General features: G+C 57.2%; 1 non-coding gene across 1 annotated transcript; it reads right to left on the reverse strand.

Annotated features, from left to right (window-relative positions):
- Positions 1-211: 211 nt before the first annotated feature.
- LOC138528925 (U1 spliceosomal RNA) lies at positions 212-374 on the reverse strand. The gene has a single exon (XR_011284324.1). It is a non-coding gene; the product is annotated as a U1 spliceosomal RNA (small nuclear RNA).
- Between the last annotated feature and the right edge of the window lie 17,063 nt (positions 375-17,437).

The raw sequence follows: 17,437 nt of genomic DNA on the forward strand, positions 1-17,437 counted from the left end.
AGTGTGCCCAATACATATGGCAACTTATCTCTGTAATACACATTACTTCTGTGGTGATGAAAGAAGCGTAATTCAATTCAACAGATAAAATGTGGAAAAGCGATCACCCAAAGGTGAACCTAATTGAAGAAACGCCATGTGAGCAAAATCTAAAAGTATGCAACCTAGCAGGCCTAGTGCACACTTTACCTTTTCTTTCACCAATAAATTGGGGGGGTGAGCGCGAACGCAGTCCCCCCACTACCAGAAATAATGCAGTCGTGTATCCCGCATTTGGGAACATAGCAGGGGTCAGCAAATCCGATGTGCAATGGGTAAGCCTCACCCTGGGAGATCTTCCCTTGAGATCACATACTCCCCTGCCAGCTAAGTATGAGTTGCATGCAAGAGGGCAGGGGTTGGGTCAGTTCTGGGAAGCCCCGCTAAGCGAGGGTGAGAAGGCAGGCCCTGACCCAGCCCCAACCCCCCAATCCCCGGAAGCTCTGAGCGTCTGCAGAGCTGCCTGTCCCGCGTGTAGGGGGAAGCTCCAGCAGGCAGAGCCCAGCAGAAGAGCAGATTGTAGCGCAGATCCTTTCTCCCATCAGGTGCTGCTCGGCCCGAGATTTGTATAAATAGCAGGATGGCTTGAGCAGGCCTGTTACAGTCTGCCCACTGGCCTGTCAGCCCCACACGGGCCCATGGCCCTCCTGAGCGTAGCTGCTCAGCGCTGGCCCCATTCACACCATCATAATCATCCTGGACATCGACGCTCCACCACCCCTGAATCTCAGAGTTCTGCTCAATGACAATGCTGAAGCTTTGACATCTTTGCCGTAACCATATGCCGTGTTGTGTCAGCCGAGCCTGCACAGCGCCAAAGGCAAGTATTCCCTTGTCAGGGCCCAGAGGTCACTGAGTCTTCCAGTGCCATCCACTTGGCACGGCCTACTGTTTCCAGCGTTTTCTACCCACAAATCAGCACCACTGCCAAACAGAACTGCATCATTGGGGCCCATCGCTGCTGCTCTCCGACTTGACCCCAGCCCAGCGCAAAGGCACACATGCTTCTGGTCTGATGCTGAAAAGCCTGGCTCTGCTGAGATCCGAAAGACAAGAAATAAGGTATTTTGGGAACATAGTACTATTGTTTTTTGTGTTGCAACTGTATCAGCACACACCTCTCCTGAAGGGTATAGGCTGCCCTCAGACTGCGCTACCAAAAGAGTGAAAATAAGTTATACCTGTTGGGCTTGCCTGTTTCACTTTTATGATTGGGATCACTGCTGCATGGGTATTAAGCGCGTTATAAATAACCTATCATACCACTCGTATTTTCTCCAGAGCTGCAGCAACTATTCGAAATGTACTCCGATCCATTTTGTGAACAAACTCAATCCACTAACAAACGAAAACTTTGGTTCCCATTGATTTGGATTTGGATTTTGTTTCCTTTCTATACATTTCTGGAGAGCATTTTTTGAAAGGTTGTTCTTGAGTGTGTAGATTATTTGCTATTGCCCACTTTTGCTGAATGGCAATTTCGACAAAACAATTTTTTGCCACATTTTTTTACGCTTTTTTACCAAAAAAATCTAGATGGTAATTTTGGGTAAGGTATATAGAAAGGGAGGGTGCAGGGGTTCTGCCACCGGTTTTTGTGGTAAAAAAAAAGCAATAAAATTGACCCAAATGAATGTGGCGAAATTGTCATTCGCCATAAAAAAGGCAGAGACAGTTTATTGATACGATTATTTATGTGTCCACAGGTCAATCACAGCATGGCTGGGATTTGTAAGGGGGCCATGGTGATTGAATGTGATCCAGCACAGAGCGGCTCCTTTTGTGCCACTGTTTCCAAGTCTCCCCCCAAAAATATTGTGACTGATGATGCTGATAGCAGTCTAGTAGAGTGAGTGTGCGCTCAGAATTCTCATTCGTCTTGTTCTTTTATGTGTCCTGAATTTTTTTCTCAAGCATTGTCCAACATACGGCCTGGCGGGCCACATAAAATGGCTTGGCGGGCCGCATTGTGGCCCGCGGGCCGTACGTTGGACAACCTTGATCTAGACCATCTTGGTATCACCTACACCAATTATGCAGATGATACCCAGATTCTCTTACCACTTACTCGGGATTATGATAAGGATTTGCCTTTGGTGAATAGAATTTACAGCATCATTCAGGCATGGATGGCCTCTCACGGTCTTTGCTTGAATGATGATAAAACGGATCTCATCATCCTCGGCACTACTTCCCATCGCACAAGATTAGGCCCTGCATATTCATCCTTTACCATTGACGGGTACCCCATTAAAGTTGACAAAGAAGTGAAAACCTTAGGTTTTTACCTTGACTCCACCCTCACATTTACCAAACAATTAAACATTTTGGCTTCCTCCCCTGCTTATACATGTAAATTAATTAGAGCTGGCAAACATTTCCTATCCTCTAACAGTTGTATTATCTTTGCCAGAGCCCTCATCCTGACCAAATTGGACTACTGTAACGCCCTTTACATTGGTGCCAACAAATACATTGTCAAAAGAATACAGACACTGCAGAACAATGCCCTCAGAGCTGCGCTAAGCATAGAAAGGAAAGAGCATATTTCAGATACCAGGAGACAACACAATTGGCTAGCCACCCATGACAAAATCCGACTGAAAACAGCACCACAAATGCCGAAATAACAGGGCACCATGCTACTTGACTGAGAGAATTAATAGAAAATCTTCAAGTAGCCCCACTAGAACAGTCAATACTAATTGTCTTCTTGTGCCTAGATTCAAACTTTCTAAAATCGGGGTCAGTAGCTTCGAGGTCAAGGTAGCACAACTTTGGAACTCCCTGCCACCCCCGCTGAGAGCTGACCAAACATTTACTATCTTCAGACAGAATCTCATTAACTGGTTCAAAGATAACGACAAGTAATACACTGGCCCCCCTCTCTCTCGCCTTGTAAATAGCATCAATCTGCCTTGTAAATCACGTTCCTGCTTATACTGTGTTATGCACCATTATATGATTTCTATGTATCTACTTTAACCTATATATTCTGTATATTATGCTTGTATTTCCTGATTTGTACCTTATGTCACTTTGTATCTAAGCTAAAAGCCTTCTTGTATCCTCTACGCCCTGATAATCCTCGGGTCTGGCGCACATTATAAATAAATAAACAAACAAAAACATGCATAGACCGCTATTTTGCAATTCACATCACACAAACAACAACACAACAGTGTTCTATGATCAACAGGCCTTAACCAAAGGAAACTATCTGCCAATACAATATACCATCCATCATATTATTAACTTTTCAACTCATTTTCTCATCGTGGGCAGTTGTGCCCAGCTATGGCGGGGTGAGCACTGCACTTTTGTCACCCAATGGCCATTGCAGATTGGACTGGGTGTTTCATGTTAAGTGCTCTTTGTCAACACCAGATTGGGGTGAACCTTTTAAGGGTGGATGCTTTGACACTATGATAAAATCGGATAGTCATAGCGCTTTCTTTACTCTGTTTCTTTGGCATTTTGGGGGGCTTACATGCCATCATGTGCTATGATATTCACAATATCCTCATCCAGCCCTATATTTCCTTTGCCTTTTGGGATTTATAATCCTGGAGTTATAATGGGAAAAGCAAAACTACAAAGCCAGGAATGCAAAGAAAAACACAACTGGACGAGTGTCTACCAATTCACTGTGCCCATGGCAGAGTGGGGTGAGGCTTTTACCATGTTCTTTTCAGAATGGGGTGGGCATTGCATGTTGAATGCTTAATGCTTTGTTGTCTCTGCCCATTTCAAAATGTGGTGGTATTGCAGTTTATACAATCGCTGTTCTTCTCAGATTGGTATGGACATTATATTAAATGTCCACCAGTGCCCTGTGTCCCCCCATGTTGGGTGCAGTAGAATTACTGTGGAGATGGACTCTAATGCACCTACTTATAGAGGGGAACACACTTGGAAATAACGGGCCAACATTGTTAGTACGTGCTCACCAAGAAACACATGGACAGACTATCAGGGTAATTCATAGAATTTCGCAGAAAAGTGTCGCAAGCGGCTGGCGCAGAGTGTCCGCGTGCGATTGTCTGCGCCAGGCACGTGCGCTAAAACCGATTTCCGCGCACAGCGTATTCATGGATTTTAAGCTCCCAAACCAGCCGTGGCGCAGAGTATCGCAGCGACCCTGCAGCAGCGCCAGTAACGCCCCCAAGAACGCCCTCGCGCAAGGAAAAGCCATCAAAATCGCTAAATCATCGCAAAGGGCTGCGCTAACCCTGGACCAGTTTACAGGGCTTCCAAACAAGGAACGCAAAGCGGGTAACGTGCATATCAGGGGTACGCGTGAAGTTATACACGCGATTAGCCAGGGTACGTGTATTACAGGGGTACGCGGGAAGTTTAACACGCGATTGGCCAGGGTACGTGTATTACAGGGGTGCCTGAATTATCACACGCGATTTGGCTGGGTACGTGTATTACAGGGGTACACAGGAAGTTGTACACGCGATTCGGCTGGGTACGTGTATTACAGGGGTGCGGTAATTATCACACGCGATTGGCTGGGTACGTGTATTACAGGGGTACACAGGAAGTTTTACACGCGATTCGGCTGGGTACGTGTATTACAGGGGTGCGCGGGAATTCTCACATGCGATTTGGCCAGGTACGTGTATTACAGGGGTGCGCGGGAATTATCACACGCGATTTGGCTTGTTCGTGTATTACAGGGGTACGCGGGAAGTTTAACACGCGATTGGCCAGGGTACGTGTATTACAGGGGTACACGTGAAGTTTTACACGTGATTAGCCAGGGCACGTGTATCACAGGGGTACGCGGGAATTATCACACGCGATTTGGCTTGGTACGTGTATTACAGGGGTGCGTGGGAAGTTACACACGCGATTAGGCTGGGTGGGTCCTCACAGGTGTTCCCTGTACACCCTCCACGGCCCCTGCAGGCAGCCCACAAAACAGGGGACTACCCTGCACACCTGCTCATGTCCCCCTGCACCCCCACCCCCCAGCAGTGCAGGGGCACCCTCCACCAGGCCCCCACTCATGTCTACCACCACCCCCACCCCCCAGCCACCAGGGGCACCCTCCACCAGGCCCCCACTCATGTCTACCACCACCCCCACCCCCCAGCCACCAGGGGCACCCTCCACCAGGCCCCCACTCATGTCTCCCACCACCCCCACCCCCCAGCCACCAGGGGCACCCTCCACCAGGCCCCCACTCATGTCTCCCACCACCCCCACCCCCCAGCCACCAGGGGCACCCTCCACCAGGCCCCCACTCATGTCTACCACCACCCTCACCCCCCCGCCACCAGGGGCACCCTCCACCAGGCCCCCACTCATGTCTCCCACCACCCCCACCCCCCAGCCACCAGGGGCACCCTCCACCAGGCCCCCACTCATGTCTCCCACCACCCCCACCCCCCAGCAGTGCAGGGGCACCCTCCACCAGGCCCCCACTCATGTCTCCCACCACCCCCACCCCCCTGCCATCATGGGCAGCCCCCACCAGGCCCCCACTCATGTCCCCCTGCACCTCCACCCCCCAGCAGTGCAGGGTCACCCTCCACCAGGCCCCCACTCATGTCTCCCACCACCCCCACCCCCCAGCAGTGCAGGGTCAACCTCCACCAGGCCCCCACTCATGTCCCCCTGCACCCCCACCCCCCAGCAGTGCAGGGTCACCCTCCACCAGGCCCCCACTCATGTCCCCCTGCACCCCCACCCCCCAGCAGTGCAGGGTCACCCTCCACCAGGCCCCCACTCATGTCTCCCACCACCCCCACCCCCCAGCAGTGCAGGGTCAACCTCCACCAGGCCCCCACTCATGTCCCCCTGCACCCCCACCCCCCAGCAGTGCAGGGTCACCCTCCACCAGGCCCCCACTCATGTCCCCCACCACCCCCACCCCCCAGCAGTGCAGGGTCACCCTCCACCAGGCCCCCACTCATGTCCCCCTGCACCCCCACCCCCCAGCAGTGCAGGGTCACCCTCCACCAGGCCCCCACTCATGTCTCCCACCACCCCCACCCCCCAGCAGTGCAGGGTCACCCTCCACCAGGCCCCCACTCATGTCTCCCACCACCCCCACCCCCCTGCCACCATGGGCAGCCCCCACCAGGCCCCCACTCATGTCTCCCACCACCCCACCCCCCTGCCACCATGGGCAGCCCCCACCAGGCCCCCACTCATGTCTCCCACCACCCCCACCCCCCAGCAGTGCAGGGTCACCCTCCACCAGGCCCCCACTCATGTCTCCCACCACCCCCACCCCCCAGCAGTGCAGGGTCACCCTCCACCAGGCCCCCACTCATGTCTCCCACCACCCCCACCCCCCAGCAGTGCAGGGTCACCCTCCACCAGGCCCCCACTCATGTCTCCCACCACCCCCACCCCCCAGCAGTGCAGGGTCACCCTCCACCAGGCCCCCACTCATGTCTCCCACCACCCCCACCCCCCAGCAGTGCAGGGGCACCCTCCACCAGGCCCCCACTCATGTCTCCCACCACCCCCACCCCCCTGCCACCATGGGCAGCCCCCACCAGGCCCCCACTCATGTCCCCCTGCACTCCCACCCCCCAGCAGTGCAGGGTCACCCTCCACCAGGCCCCCACTCATGTCTCCCACCACCCCCACCCCCCAGCAGTGCAGGGTCAACCTCCACCAGGCCCCCACTCATGTCCCCCTGCACCCCCACCCCCCAGCAGTGCAGGGTCACCCTCCACCAGGCCCCCACTCATGTCCCCCTGCACCCCCACCCCCCAGCAGTGCAGGGTCACCCTCCACCAGGCCGCCACTCATGTCTCCCACCACCCCCACCCCCCAGCAGTGCAGGGTCAACCTCCACCAGGCCCCCACTCATGTCCCCCTGCACCCCCACCCCCCAGCAGTGCAGGGTCACCCTCCACCAGGCCCCCACTCATGTCCCCCACCACCCCCACCCCCCAGCAGTGCAGGGTCACCCTCCACCAGGCCCCCACTCATGTCTCCCACCACCCCCACCCCCCAGCAGTGCAGGGGCACCCTCCACCAGGCCCCCACTCATGTCTCCCACCACCCCCACCCCCCTGCCACCATGGGCAGCCCCCACCAGGCCCCCACTCATGTCCCCCTGCACCCCCACCCCCCAGCAGTGCAGGGTCACCCTCCACCAGGCCCCCACTCATGTCTCCCACCACCCCACCCCCCAGCAGTGCAGGGTCAACCTCCACCAGGCCCCCACTCATGTCCCCCTGCACCCCCACCCCCCAGCAGTGCAGGGTCACCCTCCACCAGGCCCCCACTCATGTCCCCCTGCACCCCCACCCCCCAGCAGTGCAGGGTCACCCTCCACCAGGCCCCCACTCATGTCCCCCACCACCCCCACCCCCCAGCAGTGCAGGGTCACCCTCCACCAGGCCCCCACTCATGTCTCCCACCACCCCCACCCCCCTGCCACCATGGGCAGCCCCCACCAGGCCCCCACTCATGTCTCCCACCACCCCCACCCCCCTGCCACCATGGGCAGCCCCCACCAGGCCCCCACTCATGTCTCCCACCACCCCCACCCCCCAGCAGTGCAGGGTGACCCTCCACCAGGCCCCCACTCATGTCTCCCACCACCCCCACCCCCCAGCAGTGCAGGGTCACCCTCCACCAGGCCCCCACTCATGTCTCCCACCACCCCCACCCCCCTGCCACCATGGGCAGCCCCCACCAGGCCCCCACTCATGTCTCCCACCACCCCCACCACCTGCCACCATGGGCAGCCCCCACCAGGCCCCCACTCATGTCTCCCACCACCCCCACCCCCCAGCAGTGCAGGGTCAACCTCCACCAGGCCCCCACTCATGTCCCCCTGCACCCCCACCCCCCAGCAGTGCAGGGTCACCCTCCACCAGGCCCCCACTCATGTCCCCCTGCACCCCCACCCCCCAGCAGTGCAGGGTCACCCTCCACCAGGCCCCCACTCATGTCCCCCACCACCCCCACCCCCCAGCAGTGCAGGGTCACCCTCCACCAGGCCCCCACTCATGTCTCCCACCACCCCCACCCCCCTGCCACCATGGGCAGCCCCCACCAGGCCCCCACTCATGTCTCCCACCACCCCCACCCCCCTGCCACCATGGGCAGCCCCCACCAGGCCCCCACTCATGTCTCCCACCACCCCCACCCCCCAGCAGTGCAGGGTGACCCTCCACCAGGCCCCCACTCATGTCTCCCACCACCCCCACCCCCCAGCAGTGCAGGGTCACCCTCCACCAGGCCCCCACTCATGTCTCCCACCACCCCCACCCCCCTGCCACCATGGGCAGCCCCCACCAGGCCCCCACTCATGTCTCCCACCACCCCCACCCCCCTGCCACCATGGGCAGCCCCCACCAGGCCCCCACTCATGTCTCCCACCACCCCCACCCCCCAGCAGTGCAGGGTCAACCTCCACCAGGCCCCCACTCATGTCCCCCTGCACCCCCACCCCCCAGCAGTGCAGGGTCACCCTCCACCAGGCCCCCACTCATGTCCCCCACCACCCCCACCCCCCAGCAGTGCAGGGTCACCCTCCACCAGGCCCCCACTCATGTCTCCCACCACCCCCACCCCCCTGCCACCATGGGCAGCCCCCACCAGGCCCCCACTCATGTCTCCCACCACCCCCACCCCCCTGCCACCATGGGCAGCCCCCACCAGGCCCCCACTCATGTCTCCCACCACCCCCACCCCCCAGCAGTGCAGGGTGACCCTCCACCAGGCCCCCACTCATGTCTCCCACCACCCCCACCCCCCAGCAGTGCAGGGTCACCCTCCACCAGGCCCCCACTCATGTCTCCCACCACCCCCACCCCCCTGCCATCATGGGCAGCCCCCACCAGGCCCCCACTCATGTCTCCCACCACCCCCACCCCCCTGCCACCATGGGCAGCCCCCACCAGGCCCCCACTCATGTCTCCCACCACCCCCACCCCCCAGCAGTGCAGGGTCACCCTCCACCAGGCCCCCACTCATGTCTCCCACCACCCCCACCCCCCAGCAGTTCAGGGTCACCCTCCACCAGGCCCCCACTCATGTCTCCCACCACCCCCACCCCCAGCAGTGCAGGGTCAACCTCCACCAGGCCCCCACTCATGTCCCCCTGCACCCCCACCCCCCAGCAGTGCAGGGTCACCCTCCACCAGGCCCCCACTCATGTCCCCCACCACCCCCACCCCCCAGCAGTGCAGGGTCACCCTCCACCAGGCCCCCACTCATGTCTCCCACCATCCCCACCCCCCTGCCACCATGGGCAGCCCCCACCAGGCCCCCACTCATGTCTCCCACCACCCCCACCCCCCTGCCACCATGGGCAGCCCCCACCAGGCCCCCACTCATGTCCCCCACCACCCCCACCCCCCAGCAGTGCAGGGTCACCCTCCACCAGGCCCCCACTCATGTCTCCCACCACCCCCACCCCCCTGCCACCATGTGCAGCCCCCACCAGGTCCTCACAATCCCCAATCATGTGCGTAATGGTCAGCCTCCACAGCCAAAAAGCCCTACCAAGTAACCCATTCACCCACATGGAAATGAAAACACATGTTACACCCCCAATGTTCATGAAACAAATTAACCCATGTCCGTCACACACAGATTTTCAAATTGAATGGGAAAACACACAACATGACATGCATGAAACCAATGAGATGAAACCACACAGTGAACAATGGAAAAAAAAATGTATTGGACAAAAATACGAATGGTAAAGAAAGAAAAATAACTACAATGTAAATGTGAAAAAATAAGCTGCATGTCCGCATAAAAACACAAAAGTAGAAAATCAAATCCATAAAATTGTGTCCAAAGTGAAATGTAAAAACTCTCCATGCAACAAAGAACTATGTACAAAAATAACAAGGGTCCATCATCACAACTGAACTAAGGAAACCTCCTAAAAAACCTACCTAAATATCAACTATATACAAAAAGTGGAGCAGTGTCCGTCGACTCCAAATCATAAGAAAAAACAAAGGAAACCTAAAACTAAAGAACTATATACAAAGGCGGCGGGCAAGTCCAGCGGCTCACTCCGTGGTGTTCCGGCCCAGGGCATCATCGAACTCCTGTTCGATGTCCCGGAGGCGGTCCAGTTCCATGGCCCCGAGGGTCCGCAGGGACGACGCCGTGTCCTCCTCCAACCCCCTGCGGATTGCCTCGAGGCACTCGGCCCGCCTCAGGGCCCTCCGCATGGAGTTCTCCGCCCTGACCATTGTGAGCCGCGCCTCTTCCGCCCGCCGCCGCTCCGCACCTATGGCGTGGCCCAACCGCTGCCACACGGAAGACACTCTCTGTCCTGGGTCCTCCTGCCCTCCGGCCGATGCCTGCCCCTCCGATGTCGAAGGCCCCGAGCCTTCATGGCTCCCACCATGTTGCTGCTGCTGCTCTGCCTCTGCCCGTGCACTGCCTCCTGCTGCCTGCACATCCTCCGCCGGCTGGGGTGCAGTTGTTGATGTGGCCACCCCTGCTGGATGTCCGACTCCCGACTGTGGCAGGGATGCCTCCTCCACCAGCCTGGCCGCACTGTCAGAGGCAGCTCCACAGGGCACCCAGGTGACTGATGGGTGGGAAGATGGCACAGAGGACGACTGGCGCGTAGGGGGTCCAGTTGAGGAGGGGGTCGGAACAAGCCCCATCAGACGGAGGAATCCGGTCTGGGTGACCTGTCCCAGCAGGCTGACGTGGTCAACGAGCCATTCGAGATGACGTGCAGTCTCTCCATGAAAAGACTGCAGGTCACCTCGCATGGCCCGTTGACGCAACGCCACACCAGCCAGTACAGGCTCAACCCAGACCTGGATAGCCACGTCCGCAGGCAGAGGAAGGCCAGTTGACGTCAGCTCATCCCCTGCCTGGAAACGGGTCTGGACGTAGGCATCCCTGCTGGTGCAAGATGATGCAGGGACAGGATCGGGGACAGGATTGCACACAGGCACCTCCACGGCGGCCTGTGCTGCCTCCTGTCCCTGGTCCTGGACTGCACCACTAGCACCAGTGGGATCCCCACCTCCAGACCCCGTCTCTGGTGCTTGCATGGCCTCCTCCTCCACCAGACCCCCCACCAACCTGGATGACTCCGTGCCATCTTCCCCTGTTGGGCCCTGCGGGGTCCCAGCTGCCCCTTCTGCTGCCGAGGAGTCCAACTCCAACCTCCGCCTCTTGGACCTCCCCCCGGCAGCTGCGGCCTGGGACGCGGCACCGGACTCCTCACTCCCCGACGAGATGACAACACGGGAGGGGAGCCGGGCCTTGCGTCTCCGGCTGGCGGTCGGATCCCCGCCGCTGTGCTCCACAGCACCTTCTCCGCCCTCTTCATCAGTTGACGCTGCAGACAGGGAGAAACAAAACACAGGCATCAGGGCACTGTACAATGGACACATACACACATGACAGTTGCACATGAGTGGCATTGGCAAACCTCTGACATGTCATCACAATCCCCAACACACATGTCATTGCAACTCGCACACATGAGCCATACCACAGCCATATCGCAACTGCCACCACCATCCATACACATACAACAGCATGAGCAGCCAAAGGTGACCCAGACATCACATGCAACACAGGAAGTGCACCACACATGTACACACACCACCACACTTGCATGCATGTGTACACCTCTGCCAAGTGTCGCACTGTTCAGACGGGCATCCATGTCACATCTGCCAATCAGGCTTACACATACCGCAGTCACATGCATCCATGTTGCATCACTGTTGCACCCTTGTCAAATACACACACATGCACATGTACACAGTGCTCATACATGCAGCCCAATACAACATACATGCGTGACATCACGGACATGTCTACTTACATACACATACATACAAACATGTGTGCACGCACAACTGCATTTGCCATGCAAGCCTACACACACAAGCACCATCCATGTCTCACACATTACAGCCCTCGCATGTGTCAGCCCCACGGCCATGTACACCCCCACCCATACTCGACCCCATACAAACAGATGTGCAACCTGCACAATACCGAATAATCACCACACGCACTGCTCACAATCAGGATGCATGTACACTCACCGCTCGACTCCAGACGGGTCTGCTTTTCCAGGACCTGGACGTGGAGCGCTGGGGATATGCGTTCCAGGACCCCCATCTGTTCTTCCGACAAGTGGCCCGGGCGCCCCTTGGCATCCGCTGCCTTCAAGAGGCGCCGGGCCTTGTTCAGGGTCCTGGACCTGAAGTCCTCCCAGCGCTTCCTGACATGTTGTAAGTCCCGGACTGCCACCCCCTCCGCGTTGATGGCAGTCACGATGTCAGTCCAGATCCGAGTCCGTCCTTCCTTGTCGGCGCGGGAACTTCCGAAGAGGGCATCATACTGCCCCAGGACTTGCTCCACCAGGACACCAACTTCGGTGGCACTGAAGCTGGTGCCCCTCTGCCTCTCTGGCCGGGGGTTGTCAGTGGTCACAGATGGTGTTTGCCCTGACATGACAACCCCAGAGGCAGGAGTGGGTGGGCAACTGGGTCCTGGGGCTGGGCTGTGGAGCGATGGAATTCCAGTCGGGAGTCTTCGGTACCAGCAGGGGTGGTCACAGCAACAGCACCCCTGGCTGATGTGCAGGCAGCAAATGGCAGTGCACGTGGGCAGCAGGCAGTCAGGCAGCAGCAGATGGCAGGTGGGAGCGTGCTCGGGGCTCTGGGGGGCAGTAGTTCGGCCTTCTGGGCAGGAGCGTGGTCTTCCGTGTGCTTACGCGTGGCCAGCTTGGTACGGAGTGATTTGGCACGTGAAAATCCTGCACGTCAGCGTGAAAATCGAGGAAAGGCCCTTAGCGCGTAAGCGCGTCAGCACGCATACGCGATTCTATTGGACCAAAGGCCCTCAGCGCGTAAGCGCGTCTGTGACGTGAGCCGCACGGGTGTTTCCCACACAGCACGTGATGACAGAGCACACGTGGAAAGACTGCACGTCAGAGTCTCATCGCGTGTGATTGGTGGAAATGGCCCTACACGCAGAAGTGACAAAGCGTGTAATTGGTGGAAATGGCCCCACACGCAGAAGTGACAAAGCGTGTAATTGGAGGAAATGTCCCTACACGCAGAAGTGACAAAGCGTGTAATTGGTGGAAATGGCCCTAGCGCGTACACGCCGCGTAAGTGACGCTGGACGTGTGGGCCTGTATAAAAGGTACGCGTAGAACACCACTTCCTTGTACGTGCTTTTCGTGGAGAGCGAGTGGGTGAATTCTGTACTTCTTGTCGTTTCACACGCGATTTACTTCACAGCGTTTCAAGTTCGTATTCCCTGTTACCTCTGACAGCTTTTTCTCTTCTTTCGCTTTTACTGGTTTACCTGGGCCTGTTCCCTCAAACAGTGTTCCCTTCTACTGTTGTCCTGTCTCCTCAGACAGCGTACAAATCTTCTTTTGGCGGGGGTGTTGCCAACCAAACATGCTCCTTTTACACGCTCGTTTACCAGGCAGACGGTGAGTCACGCACGTATCTAACATCTGTGCTTGCCCCGTGTGTAGCCTACCCCTTCAGAGGTCATTCTAGGCTGCGTGTGACACGCATACGTTCATTCTTGTGTTTCTGGGTGCCACAGCGTAGTGCAGGTTTTTCTTTCTGCACACGTGGTCTAGGAGGGGTTGCGTGCACGTCATCTCCCTTTTTTGGGCCTCCTGTGCGTTGCGTGACCCGTCATCTTTCCCCAGGGGTTACATTCAGCCTTGCTAGAGCACTAGGGTACAATTACCATCTGGTACCCAACCCCTTTGACCCCCAATTGCCCAGGACAATATTTTACACCCACTCCCATACGCACATTAACATCAGTGCCATGGCTGGGAGGCGAGGATTCCGTAAGGGTGGCAAAGGTGGAAGAGCCACAAGTGGTGGCCGTGGTGGATCCGGTAGGGGACGTGGTCGTAACTTGCAGGGTGAGCCTGTCCCCCCATGTGTGGAGGACCAGTCACGGGCACCCATAATCCCCCCCCTCCCCCCCTCCCATTGAGGCTGATGTGGCTGACACCATCCATGCTCAGCCCTTGTTGGACCAGCCCATTGTGGCACCAGACCTGGCTGACTCCATGGCTGACTTCCAGGTCAGCAGGGCTACGACACGTGCGCTGGTGCACGTTGATGCCATCATGCCACGTGGATCTGGGGCAGCAAGGTCATCTGCTGCACCAAGGAGGCAGGGCGGAGAGGCTGCAGGGGCAGCTGCGGCTCCATCCACCCCAGCCCTCACACACCCAGCCAGGACAGTGTCGGTCCTAGTCCATGCTGCTGACATTCCCCCTGACACCATCACACTAGAGCCAATGCCTGCACCAACTCCCATGCTGAGTGTGCAATCCCACACTCCTGATACAGAGTCCACCAGGGCTCCTGCCCCTAGTGTCCAGAGCGGTGCAGGACACTCAGGATCACCACCACCTTCCAAGCGGAAGAGGAAGAGTGCTCGTCCGGCACAGGCTGATGCCCCAGACACGGCTACACAGTCCGGCCCGTCCAGGAAGCCCAGCTTCACGGATGACGAACTGAATGCACTTGTCGAGTATGTGTCCGGACATGACAACGAGATGGTCATTGTTGCAGGATCCAAGACCACACCTGCACAACGCCAGGCACACTGGCAGACCGTTGCGGACATCGTAAGTGCCCTTGGAATCGTGAGGCGCACAGCCAATGATTGCTATAAGCGCTGGAATGACCTAAAGCGCAGGGCAAAGAGTAAGCTGGCCTCAAGTCATGCCGCAACTCTAGTGACTGGAGGTGGGTCTCCAGTAGTAGACATGGAACTCACTCCACATGAGTCAGTCGCTGGGACCTACGTCACGGAGGAACAGATCCAAGGCGTGGGAGATCTGGCTGATTACGAGGCATTGTCCGGTGAGTGCACATGCATGTGTGTGTCATACATGTGCATGGTGTGTGTGTGAGGGCTTCTGTTTGTGTGCCAGGTGAGAGTGTGTGCGCCTGAGTCGTATGGGTCAGCCATGTGCTTCATGCAATACTTCCTGCGCAGCTGCATTTGGCCATAGCAGTATCCCTTCTGCCAACAGTTGACATCTAGCCCAACTGCACGCCAGTTGCCCTTGAAGTGTCACCTTGCCACAACATATTTGCTTATTTTTCACTGTTCATTCAGTCAGTTTGTTTGCATTCCACCACTTTCACTAGGCATGTCGCTGTCCACTAGTCACATGTCTGACATGGGTATGGTAAAGTGGAGTGACTTTGTTACCTGGATATCATTTGTACACACATGTCCCTGTGCAATTGGACCATTTCAGACTGGCAGCTCCAGGTGAAAAATCTGACCTGTTAGAATTAGAAAAGCAATTACATGCGGGAACTGGACTGAATGAATAGGTGCTGCCCTCCTCTCCATCTTCACTCAATAGCAATGGTACATGCCATCTGTGTGATGGCATGTGTGTTTCACCTGGCAATCACAGGCCAATGTGTGATGCCACTGCCAGGCAGCATGCAGAAAATGTGTTCATCTTCCATCTTGGTGTCATCAGTGTGTGCCATTTGCCTGCACTTCATACGCAGTGAGGGTGCATGCATGGGAGGGTTTCAGTCATGTGGGACATGTGTCAATCAAGTACTGGTTCTCTTGCTTCTCAGCCCTCATTGTGTGCCATGGTGCTAATGCCTGTTTCCATTTCTTTGTTTTCATGTCTTTGCAGGGGAAGACGCACCTGATACTGCTGGGGTTGTGGAGATGGTGCAGACCCAGGAGGGGTCCGAGGGCCGACCAACCACCAGTGATGGACGTGGTGTGGTGGTGGGGGAGAACCCACAAGTGCTGCAGGTCGTGCTCTCAAGGGGTGTCTCTGGCTGCACCTCCCCCGAGCTGTACTCAGGTGTTGATTCGGATGAGACCTACGTGCCGTCGCAGGTGAGTGTTCCAGGGAGGGATTCTGTTCTGTCTCGCCCACCTGCACCAGGGTCAGAACCCTCCATGGGGATGTCAGTGTTGGCAGCTACGCCTTCGGTGGTTACGGATGCAGGGTCACACTCCGCGACATCTGATCCTGTTCCTGGGCCAGCAGATCAGAGGGGGAATGCAGTCCTGCAGCCTCAGGCAGTGCCAGCACAGCAAGGCGCAGTTCGCCTTGCCCCAGACAGGTGTGGTGCCCGCCGACGTGGTGGCCGTACGCCACCCGGCAATACCGCATGGGAGCAATCCATTTACGGTATGGCAACCCAACAGGCTGCATCATCCGAGATGATGGCTCAGGCCATGGATAGGGTGGCCACTTCCATTGTCCCCCCAGAAAGGCTGATGGAGCGACTAGAGCAGGCAACCGACTCCATCTGCCAGTCACACAGGGAGGACATGTTGGGGTCCAACAGGGACAGGCGGGCGGCACTGGCGACTCTGCAGGAGGCCATCTCCATTGAGTCCCAGGGCCACAGGGAAGCCCTGAGGCAGGAGCTCCTTCACCTCAGGACGACTCTTGTTGAGCTTGAGGCTTCAACACACCAAAGGACAGAACAGCAGCTGGAGCGTCTCACCCGTACGCTCTCAGCTGAGATGCAGGCAACGAGGGCGGAGGTCCGGGCATCCCGCGAGTTGTTGCATGGGGACCTCCGCACACTCATCCTCCAGAACCAGACCTACCACACCCGCATGCTTGCAGCCATGGAGGAGCAGACTAGGGCCTTGCGTGGGCTGCCTCCCATAGTGCAACCACCTCCGGATGCAGCTGCACAGGGTGATAATAGCGACAGCAGTGATACTCCCACAATAGGGTAGCCGTGTGGGCCATGAGCCCATGGAGGTGTTTTATCTTCCCAGGATCCACGCAGGTGGGTTCTGGTGTGCATCCTGTCCTCGGACCTCCTGGGTGGCCTCCCCAACCCCCCCGGGCCCATCAATGGCCATTTTTGATTGTTTCTTATTTTTATTTTTATTTTGATTTCTTTTATTCCCAATTTTTTTGGGACTATCTGTTGGCTTCCGTGGTTCCTGTGGGCATACGCTGCATTGTGGCTGGGCACATGCAGGCTTGTAATGTATTTGGTTCAGATGCTTGGGTTTGAGTCACACACACCCCTCCTGCTTCCCGTTTCCATGGGCTTGCAAAGGGTGTGCCCAAGTGACAGTGAATTACACAGTGACGTTGGACTCCCATGAGCTGTGTGGGCAGTCTGTAGTCAATACTGTGTATACATTCCTAGTGCATATTGCTGTTGTGTTGTACACTGCATGTTGCATTGATGTGTAACTCTTCTTCTGTGTCTACCTCCCAATTTGCAGGTCTGGAGATGGGGTCCATGTTGGCAGCAGTGCACCTACAACTCTACATGGCGCCAACACTGCACAGTTGGTAGTGGTGGGAGACATGAGTGGGGGCCTGGTGGAGGGTGACCCTGGTGGCTGGGGGGTGGGGGTGGTGGGTGACATGAGTGGGGGCCTGGTGGAGGGTGCC

The sequence above is a fragment of the Ambystoma mexicanum genome, chromosome 7q (assembly GCF_040938575.1).
Source record: "Ambystoma mexicanum isolate Mex_15411 chromosome 7q, UKY_AmexF1_1, whole genome shotgun sequence".
In the NCBI taxonomy this organism is placed as follows: domain Eukaryota; kingdom Metazoa; phylum Chordata; class Amphibia; order Caudata; family Ambystomatidae; genus Ambystoma; species Ambystoma mexicanum.